Source organism: Manis pentadactyla, chromosome 5 (assembly GCF_030020395.1).
Source record: "Manis pentadactyla isolate mManPen7 chromosome 5, mManPen7.hap1, whole genome shotgun sequence".
Classification (NCBI taxonomy): domain Eukaryota; kingdom Metazoa; phylum Chordata; class Mammalia; order Pholidota; family Manidae; genus Manis; species Manis pentadactyla.
This window is the reverse complement of record NC_080023.1, coordinates 73,383,159-73,394,580: the sequence shown is the minus strand read 5'-3', so window position 1 is coordinate 73,394,580 and position 11,422 is coordinate 73,383,159.

The window sequence follows — 11,422 nt, the reverse complement described above, 5'->3', positions numbered from 1 at the left end:
TGCCCTAATTGCTAAGCAACAAGGTTCCCCTAGAGGCTCACGCTGCTCATAGTTAATGGGAAAGGAGTTCCCACATACCCAGGCACTCATAGGATCTTTAGTAGGAACTGTTCAATAAGGCCAGATCCCTGGGCACATTTGCTGCATTTAAGAAGGTTTTGCCCCCGTGTGAACTCTGGTGTTGAATGAAACGAAATGTGAATGAAGAATCTTCCACGTTCCCTGCATATATAAGGCGTTAGCCAGTGTGGACTCTGGATGTTGAAAGGAGTTAAGCCTCGGAGTAAAGGCTTTCCCCCAGTCACTGCACTCCTAAGGCCTTTCTCCAGGGTGGACCCTGGTGGTGAACGAGATGCACTGGTATTGGTCCGTGGGGCGGACGAGGCGGCGGCTGCTGCCGGGGATTCGTGGTCTCTGCCTCCCCGCCCTGTACTCCCTGACCAGGCGGGCGAGGCTTCCCCGAGGCGCCGGAGTTGGGCTGGCCCAGCCGCCAACAGCGGCGAGGGCGGCGGGCGCGGCCCCCGAGGCACCGCAGCTCAAGGTGGCCGCGGCCCGGCATCCTCACTTCCGCCCGCGCTCGGGCTCCCCCGTGTGGCGGCCGCCCCTCCGGAAATGCTGCTGGAGACCGCAACTCCGCGGCGCCGGAGAACATTTCCCTTCGCTCCCTTGGCGGCTGCCGCACCGCTGATTGCCTTTCTCTTTTCTTGTTTCCAGCTTCCTTCCCTCCTTCTCCCTGGCGGCGACAGACTAACGCGCCTCAGACCCCAAAACTAAAGTTGAGAGAAGCTCCCGCTGGAGCCGCTCCATGGCGCCGCCGGCCGCGAGCTCTTCCTCCCTCCGCGCGCCCCTGGCGGCTTGGGGAGCAGGCCTCTACCTCCGGGCCCACCGGTCGGCGGATGCAGACTGTCCTTGCGGAGAGGACGGGACTGTCGGCAAGGGAGGGAGGTGCCCGGAGCGGATGGCAGATGTTGGAGAGGACAGCTGTCGTTTGGCAGTGCTCCCGGCCCTGAAGGTGAATCGGTCCTTCAGTCCTGAAGGTGGGTTCTGGGCGGCACAGCACAGCTTCCACCGAGTGTTAACTCCACTTCGCAGATAAGACGGAAAAGATGGAGCAATTTGTCTCACGTCCCAAAGGGGTTTCTGTCGTGTCATCGCCAGCCCTCATCCCCAGGAACTATACTCTGTCCGTAGCTCCTGCTTACATGACTGGCCGGGTAGCCAGGTTTGCTGTGTCTAGTGATACTGCGGTTTGAACATGATCGCGAACAGGCCCAGTCCTTAGCTAGTCATCAAGCAACCGGAGTCTCTCTTTAAAACCGAATTTAGGGACTGTCGGGCTCTCTTAACTGTATAATGGGAGGAGCTAGAATGGTGAGATCATGTAAAACTGGCATGGCCATTTCTAAATAATGTGCACACTTCTGAGTATGTTGAGAGGACATTTCCCCTGAGAGCGACAGAGAAGTGGATGGAAGAGGGAGGAGCTTCCTCCACCCCAGGGGCCCAATACTAACCCACGGCTAGTTTAAGAGGAATTCTATCCAGAGTAAAACTCATGCAGATAACAAAATGCAAAAAACAACTACCTGAGGATGCTGGCTAAGGGTTCAAATCCAGCCCTATTTTATCCCAAAGTCAATTTTACGCTGCATAAATCAGCTAAGGTTAACAAGTACTTACACATTAATCATTAGATGGAAAAAAATTCCCTAGGGAACCTGAGAACAATGCAGCTATCCACTGAAAGATAGGAAGGACAGAATAACTTGAAGACGGGTCAAGGGAAGAAGGGGAGGACATAGTGAAAGCACACCAGGACAAGACCGAGACCAAAGTTAACCAGATTTAGAGCACATTCCTGGCTCGCTATTAGGCTCCTACTTCCCCAGCTCTCATTTACTGCATTCTGTCATCTGACTCCACCACACCTATGAAACATCCATTTCGAAGGTCCACAATGACTTCCTATTGGATTCTTTTTAGTTTTATCTTATTTGCTCTCTGTTCAGCATTCAGCCTTCTTGGCTACTCCCCTCTCATTGAAATAGTCTCCTCTCTTAGCTTTCCTGTCACTTTTCTGGATTTACTTCTAAATACCCACCCAGCTGCTTCTCAGTCTCCTGACCTTTGTTGGTATTCTTCAGCTCTGCCATCAACCCTCTTCCCAGTGTGTACTCTCCTTGTACAAGCCAATACATTCTTACAACTGCACCTATCACTGTGTACAGATGACTTCTGACTGTACTCCCAGCCCAAGATTTCTCTCTTAAACTGAAGACTGAAATGTCCAGACATGGACTGGGAATGTCGGCTTGGAAGTCCTGTGGGCATATCAACTTCAACATATCCAGAATGGAATTCTCACTTAAATCTTTTCCTTCTAATTTGCCTATCTTAATGAAGGCAGTGCTTCTCACTCAGATCCCTTTCCTCCACATCTGTAATTTGTCTTCTCTGCTCCATCCTCACTGTCATTTCCTTAAAGCCATCAGACACTGTGGCTTCTCAGCTAATTTCTCTGCCCTTGAGGGTCACCCTTTTTCATTCTTCACATGCTGATCACTGCACATTCATGTTTTGCAGTTTTCATTCTCACCTCCTACTTAAGTTAAAACTTTTTAGCATAGCATAACAAACCCTTTCTTCGTGGTCACTTGCCTGCCACTACTCCAGTGCAATCTCTTCCATTCCATCTTCCTTGTTAAGCCTTGTCCTAATCTGTGTACATTTTTCTCTCTCCCTGTAATACATTTCCCCACTTTTTTCCCTGGTGAACTTTGAAACTTAGATGTTATTTCCTCTGGGACATTTGTTCCAAGATTCGTCTAGTCTGAGTTAAATTTCCCTTCTATTTATTCCCATGACATCCAATTCAGTCTTCTATCCTAACTAACACTTATTACCCTATATTGTAACTCTTTGTTTCATCCCCTTTCTTCACCTTTACTCTGTGAATTCCTTGAGGGCAGGGACTATGTCTTTTTCCTACAAAATTCTAACTATTAGCACAGGGTCTGACACATGGTAGGCATTCAAAAAAGTTTGGAATGCATGAATGAATGACATACTTAAAATAGAGAAGAGTTATGTCATTCCTCAGTCTTATTTGAAAACTTGAGAGTACACCCTTCCAAAATGATGAATCATGGAAAGAATAAACACCACTGTGTTCCTAAGAGGAATGAAGCTCTCAGATTTCTTCAGTTACAACCAAATTGGGTAGGTGGGCCAAGCACCATTGTTTCACAATCTTGTTCAGTTGGTCCTAGCAAGTTATGCTGGTTACAGCTGAGAAAAAAATATGACAGTGGTGCTTCAAGTAAGAAACAATGATACTGTAAGATGATACAAATCCAAGAGTCTTCCTAGGTCTTGCCAAGAACATCTTCATACTGTGAAAGTTCCCTGATGCTCTAGACCTGCACTTAAGGATCGAAGAAATGGGAGAGGCATGTCTAGTGTCAAAACCAAAAGCCAAGTTAATTAGAATTCCTGCCCCAAAGTTCCTATTGGGAAGCTCAGGGAAGAATCAGGTTTAATATAACCCTCTGTATTTGTGAAAATTTTACATAATGGGGGCCATTTAAAATAGAACTGGAGTAGTCATTACAGAGAAATTGCCTTCCTCACCTTTGTTTTGACTGAGCAAAATGGCAATTTTTTAAGCAAGCCAACAGGAGAACAGATAGCTTGATCATAGGACTGAGAATTGTCGACTTTCTGAGGATAAAATCAGCAGCAATCAGTGTATATCCCAGAGTGGCTTAACTTGTTAACATCATAGAAAAGCACTTTTTTTTCTTCCATTCAACTCATGCAATAGCCCTGTTCCTTTTCCTTATAAAAACCCCTTGCTTTCACCCTACGGTAGGAATACTATTTGGGTATCTATCTGAATCTGTGCTCCCCATGTTGCAATTCTTTAATCCCAAATGAATGCTCGTTTGCTCTTGTTGTGGTTCTTTATTTTCACGTTGACATAGCTGGTGTCGGAATCAGGGCCGGAAGTGATCTCATCTTTGTTTATTGGCATCGCCTGGAAATGAATCCCTTGTGCTCAAACCACACCTGTGACTTCTGATTCCTCATTGTGAGTCCTCTCAGGCTCCTGACCTCTCGCCTTTTGGAGGAGGTCTTTGCCCCATTGTTTGGATTCTGGGGGCAAAGCTCCACCTGGGGGTGATCACCCAGGAGACAACTGTCTCAGCTGGTTTCACAGCCACTGCTGTCTGGTAAAATCTCTATTTGTTGAGTACCTAGATTTATCTGGAGAGGCTCACCTCATTAGAGGTCCCCCTGTTTCATGTTTTTCTTTAACGTGGGGCTTTCAGCTACTAAAAATTCCTGGGAAATTTTACCCTAGGGAACTCCAGCTGAGTTTATGTTCAGAAGTTACCATGCCTCTTCCTGTAAATTTTTATATTAATGAACTGAAATTACTAAAGATGATTTAAAAATATAGTGGCCACTTTGGGGTCCCTTTGAGCTTCCAAAACTTGTCTTTTTGTGCACTACACTTGCAAAACTATGGATTTTAGTGAGAGCTTTAATTTTTCTAAAAAGTTAACACTACCTTCTGGCACACTTGCTAAAAGAACTATGGTTGCAGCAGTTCCACTTCTGGGTATTTACCTGAAGAAAACAAAATGATTTAAAAGGTATATATGCACGTCTGTGTTTATTGTAGCAGTATTTACAATAGGCAAGATATGGAAGCAACCAAAGTGTCCATAAATAGATGAATGGATAAAGATGAGGTGGTACATTTATATAATGGAATTTTACTCAGCCATAAAAATGAAGTCTTGCCATTTGTGATAACATGGATAGATCTAGAGGGTATTATGCTAAGAGAAATAAATCAGACAAAGTATATGACAAATATAATATGACTTCACTTACATATGTGATCTAAAAATAAAACAAATGAACAAACAAAACAGAAATAGACTCATAAATACAGAGAACAGCCTGGGGGTTGTCATAGGGGAGGGCTGGAGGGATGAGTGAAATAGGTAAAGGGGAAAAAAATTAGAATGTTCGATGTCTTGATCTGGGTAATGGTTACAAGAGCCTTTACATGTCAACATTTATTGAGCTGTGCACTAAGATTTATGAATTTTATTGTTCATACCTCAATAAAAATTAAACAGAAACAAACAAAAAATAGAAACTATAGTCCTGGAAAGCTGTAATTATCTACAAAATGAAAGTTTCATTAATTCATTTTATGTTCTAAGCACTTGGCTTAGTAATCATCAGGTTGAGGATCCTATAATCAAGACAGAAAGGTGGGTTTCACCCCATTTGCAGTCAGATATAGCTGGACAGAAATGTGAGTTAAACTCTATTTGAGGCTAGGGTCCTACCAAATTGCTGTCAGCCTTTAGGGGAACTATGTCCTAGGATAACTATGGCCATTGTGAAGAATGTTTAGATGAAATCATTTAAGAAGTGCACTTAAAAGCAAAGTCTTCAAAATTCCAGCTTCATTAAAAGTTTTGCTACAAAAAGTTAATGAGAAATTAGGTTTTACTAAAAAAAAAAAAAGACTGAACCCACAAAGCCCACTAAATTATTGACCTTACAGATATCCCCATATCTACCTTCAAAGGAGAGCCCACAATTGATCCCTACCAGAGTTAATAGGATTCTGAAAAATTTCTTGATAAACTTCTATTCCTTTAAAAACTCCAGAAGGAAACTAAAATTAAAAATTAATGGGTTGTTCATTACTACCAGAAATATTTACTGTTTGTCCCAGCTGAACGCAACAAGATATTTAGAAAAATTTAATAATGCTATGACAAAATATTTGGCCAAATTGAAAGCTGACATTTAGAGCCTCCTGTATGTATACATTAGAGGCATGTCTCTGTGCCTTTGAAACAAAAAATGTTAACTCCTGCCTAGATAATTTCTTTAAAGTACAAACTTCAGGAAAGTAATTCTTACTGAAGGGAGATTGAAAAGCAGGAAAGGTCATTTGAAATTTAGGAAAAACTTTAAATTGTCTTCTAAACTCTGCCTTTGCCTGTGTGTGTGTTCACAGATACGTGATTGCTAAAATTTTATTGAGTTCTATTTAATTGGTTAAAGGCAAGTGCCTATAAGGATTGGGCATTCTAAATTCTCAGAATGAAAAATAAAAACTATCCCAGTATTTCTCAAATTCATATTAGCTAGAAAAAATATTTGGTATTAAAGTTAATTTAAGTTTGTCAGCTTAACAAAATAGACATGTCTTTAGAAGTATCAGCATTAAAAAACTTCTTTTTTAAAATGAACTTTGTTAGAGTAGTTTTAGTTGTATAGAAAAATTGCTGGAATATCACAGAGAGTTTTTATATACCCAACACCTAGTTTTCCCTATTGTTAACATTATGGTGGTACATTTACTGCAACTAAAAAATTAATATTGATACATCATTATGAATTCAAATCCATAGTTATTCAGACTCACTTAGTTTTTACCTAACATTTTTTTTCTGTCCTAGAATACCACATTATATCTGGTCATCATGCCTCTTTAGCTCCTGTAAACTGTGATAGTTTCTCAGATTTTCCTTATTTTTGAGGACCTTCACAAATTTGAGAAACACTGGTCACTGTTTTCTAGAAGGTCCTTCAATTTGGGTTTGTCTGATGTTTTTTCATGGTTCTACAGGGGTCATGCATGGGTTTGGAGGATAAAGACCACAGAGATGAAGTGCCATTGTTATTGTATATTGTGGGTACATGCTGTCAACATGACTTGTCATTGATGATGTTTACTTTAATAACTTGCATGAAATAGTGTTCATTTGTTTATCCACTGCAGGTACTTTTCTTTTTTCCTTTTCCGTTCTGTACTCTTTAGAAGGAAGTCATTATGAGCATCCCACACTTAAGGGATGGGGAGTTACGTTCCATCTCTTGGAAGGCAGAGTATCTACACAAATTATTGAGAATTCTTCTATACAAGAGATAGCATTAAACAACTTTTATTCTATCTAAGTTTACTAAAAATAAACCCATGTTATCTCTGTTTCAAAATTTGTTGACAATAAGGTGGTTTGATGAAACTTTTATTTAAAAATACCTTCCAAAATCTTTCTGGTAGCTTGCAACTTCAGAGTTTTGTTTTAAGTTAAATAATAGCAGTGTGTTAAATGTCTAGATTATTTCTAGATAAGGCAGTGAAATATTAATTACTGAGCATTGTAGGTTTATCTAATTTTGGCTTCCTTATTACAGAGAAACTAAAGATAAAATATGGCTCTGTTAGTAAATACATTTTGTGCTTTATTGAAAGGTTGTACTTTATAAAAGCACATATTTCTGGAAATCATAAAAAGTATTTATCAGCTTGCCAATTCACAGAATGCTAATTTAAAAGCAGTTCACAATTATTTATTTCTTAGTTAAGGTTTCTAAAAGCTAGGAACTCTAATAAGTGTAATTAAAAGTAGTAGAAGTAATGATGAAAAGATCTCTGCAAAAAAAAAAAAAAAGGATGTGTGCTTTTGGTGAAAGAAGGATGAGGAGGAGAAACACATTTTTGTTAAAGGAAAAGGAAGTAATTTTGCTCCAGAGTGTGGCTGGTTATTTAAAGAAGGAAAACTTATCATGGCTGAATTTTATCCAACATTTAAATAAAAGCTAATACCTATCCTTAAAGTATTCTAAAAAGTAGAAGAGAAGGGAATACTTCTAAACTCATTTTATGAGGCCAGCGTCACTCTAATACCAAAACTAGGCAAAGACACCACAAAAAAAGAAAATTACAGAAAAATCTCCCAGATGAACATAGATTCAAAAATTCTCAACAAAATATTAGCAAACTGAATTAAAAAATACATCAAAAAGATCATCCATCATGCTCAAGTGGTATTTATTCTAGGGATGCAAGGATGGTATAATAATCAATTAGTAAATAATTAATTAGGTAAATCAATTAGTATCATACACCACATCAACAAAAAGAAGGACAAAATCACACGATCATCTCCACAGATGCTGAAAAAACATTTGACAAAATTCAACATCCATTCATTATAAAAATTCTCAATAAAATGGGTATAGAGGGCAAGTACCTCAACATAATAAAGGCCATATATGACAAACCCACAGCCAACATCATAATAAGCAGTGAAAAACTGTTCCTTTAAGATTGGGAACAAGACAAGCAGGCCCACTCTCACCACTTTTATTCAACATAGTACTGGAGGTCCTAGCCACAGCGATCAGACAACACAAAGAAATGAAAGTCATCCAAACTGGTAAGGAAGAAGCTAAACTGTCACTGTTTGCAGACAACATGATACAATACGTAAAAAACCCTAAAGAATCCACCAAAAAACAATTAGAACTAGTAACAATTAAGCAAAATTGCAGGATACACAATTAATACACAAAAGTCTGTTCCATTGCTATATACTAACAATGAATTAATGGAAAGAGAAATCAGGAAAATAACTCCATTTATAATTGCATGAAAAAGAATAAAATAGCTAGGAATAAACTTACCAAGGAGGTGAAAGACCTATACTCTGAAAACTACAAGACACTAATGAGAGAAATTAAAGAAGACACCAATAAATGGAAATACATCCCGTGCTCATGGATAAGAAGAATTAATACTGTCAAAATGGCCATTCTGTCTAAAGCAATCTACAGATTCAATGCAATCCCTATCAAAATACCAACAGCATTCTTCAATGAACTAGAACAAATAGTTCTAAAATTCATATGGAACCACAGAGGACCACGAATAGCAAAAATCCTGAGAAAGAAGAACAAAGCTGGAGGGATTACACTCCCTAATTTCAAGCTCTATTACAAAGCCACAGTAATCAAGACAATTTGGTACTGGCACAAGAACAGACCCATAGATCAGTGGAACAGAACAGAGATCCCAGATATAATAAACCCATGCATATATGGTCAGTTAATATACAATACAGGAGCCATGAATATACAATGGGGAAAAGAGAGCCTCTTCAACAACTAATGTTGGCAAAGCTGGACAGCTCCATGTAAAAGAATGAAACTGGATTATTGTCTAACTCCATACACAAAAGTAAATTCGAAATGGATCAAAGATTTGAATGTAAGTCATGAAACCATAAAACTCATAGAAGAAAACATAGGCAAAAATCTCTTGAATATAGACATGAGCAACTTTTTCCTGAACACAAGGCAAGGGAAACAAAAAATGATCAAGTGGGACTCATCAAACTAAAAAGCTTCTGTACAGCAAAGGTCACCATTAGTAGAACAAAAAGGCATCCTACAGTATGGGAGAATATATTCATAAACAACATACACGGCAAGGGGTTAACATCCAAAATATATAAAGAACTCATACATCTCAACACCTAAAAAACAAATAACCCGATTAAAAAATGGGCAGAGGATCTGAACAGACACTTCTTCAAATAATTCAAATGGCCAACAGGCACATGAAAAGATGCTCCACATTGCTAATCATGAGGGAAATGCAAATTAAAAGCATAATGAGGTATCACCTCACACCAGTTAGGATGGCCAACATCCAAAAGACAAGAAACAACAAATGCTGGCAAGGATGCAGAGAAAAGGGAACCCTACACTGTTGGTGGGAATGTAAATTGGTTAACCCATTGTGGAAAGCAAGATGGAGGTTCCTCAAAAACTAAAAGTAGAAACACTGTTTGATCCAGTAGTTCCACTTCTAGGAATTTACCCAAAGAAAACAAGATCCCTGATTTGAAAAGACATATGCACCCCTATGTTTATTGCAGCACTATTTACCATAGCCAAGATATGAAAGCAACCTAAGTGTCATGAATGGATAAAGAAGAGGTGGTACATATATACAATGGAATATTATTCAGCCATAAAAAGAAAAATCCTGCCATATGGAACAACATGGATGGATTTAGAGGGTACTATGCTCAGTGAAATAAGCCAAGTGGAGAAAGACAAGTACCAAATGACTTCAGTCATTTGTGGAGTAAAAAAACAAAGCAATATTTGAAGGAAATAAGCAAGTATATTGTGATGATGCATTAGGTCTGTACTTTCAAATGGCTTGGGAAAAAATTTTTGTATTGTAACTAGAACTTTTCTGTAAGATGATTTCAAAATTTATAAAAATATACAAAAAAAAAAAGCAAACCTGAAGAAAAAAATAGCAGCAGATTCGCAGACTCACAGACTCTGATAAGGAACTAGTGGTTACCAAAGGTGAGGGGTTGGGGAGGATGGGTACGGAGGGAGATAGGGATTAAGGGCAGTATAATTCTCAGCCACAATATAGGTATGTTACGGTTAAGGCAGTACAGCACAGAGAAGACAAGGAGTGACTCTATAGCATCTTGCTATGCTGATAGACAGTGACTGCAATGGGGTCGGGGGCGGGGAGACCTCATAATATGGGTGAGTGTTGAAAACACAATGTTGTTCATGTGAAGCCTTCCTAAGATTGTATATCAATGATACTTCAATTTTTAAAAATTTTTTATTAAGGTATGATTGATATCACTCTTATGAAGGTTTCACATGAAAAAACAATGTGGTTACTACACATTTACCCATATTATCAAATCTCCACCCATATCCCAATGCAGTCATTGTCCATCAGTGTAGTAAGATGCAACAGATCCACTATGTGCCTTCTCTGTGCTACACTGTTCTCCCCGTGATCCCCCACACCATGTGTACTAAACAATACCCCTCAATCCACTTCTCCCTCCCTCCCCACCTGTTCTCCCACACCCCTCCCCTTTGGTATCCGCTAGTTCATTCTTGGAATCTCTGAGTCTGCTGCCATTTTGTTCCTTCAGTTTTGCTTCATTCTCATACTCCACAAATGAGGGAAATCATTTGGCACTTGTCTTTCTCCACCTGGCTTATTTCACTGAGCATAATGTCCTCCAGCTCCATCCATGTTGTTGCAAATGGTAGGATTTTTTTCTTTCCTATGGCTGAATAGTATTCCATTGTGTGTACTTACCACCTCTTCTTTATCCATTCATCTACTGATGGACACTTAGGTTGCTTCCATATCATGACTATTACAAAAAATGCTGCAATAAACATAGGGGTGCATATGTCTTTTTGAATCTGAGAAGTTGTATTCTTTGGGTAAATTCCAAGGAGTGGAATTCCGGGGTCAAATGGTATTTTTATTTTTAGTTTTTTGAGGAACCTCCATATTGCTTTCCACAATGGTTGAACTAGCTTACATTCCCACAAGAAATGGTTCCCCTTTCTCTGCATCCTTGCCAGCATTTGTTGTTCTTAGTCTTTTCAATGCTGGCCATCCTTACTGGTGTGAGATGATATCTCGTTGTGGTTTTAATTTGTATTTCCCTGATAATTAGTGATGTGGAGCATCTTTTTATGTGTCTTTTGGCCATCTGAATTTCTTCTTTGGAGAACTGTCTCTTCATATCCT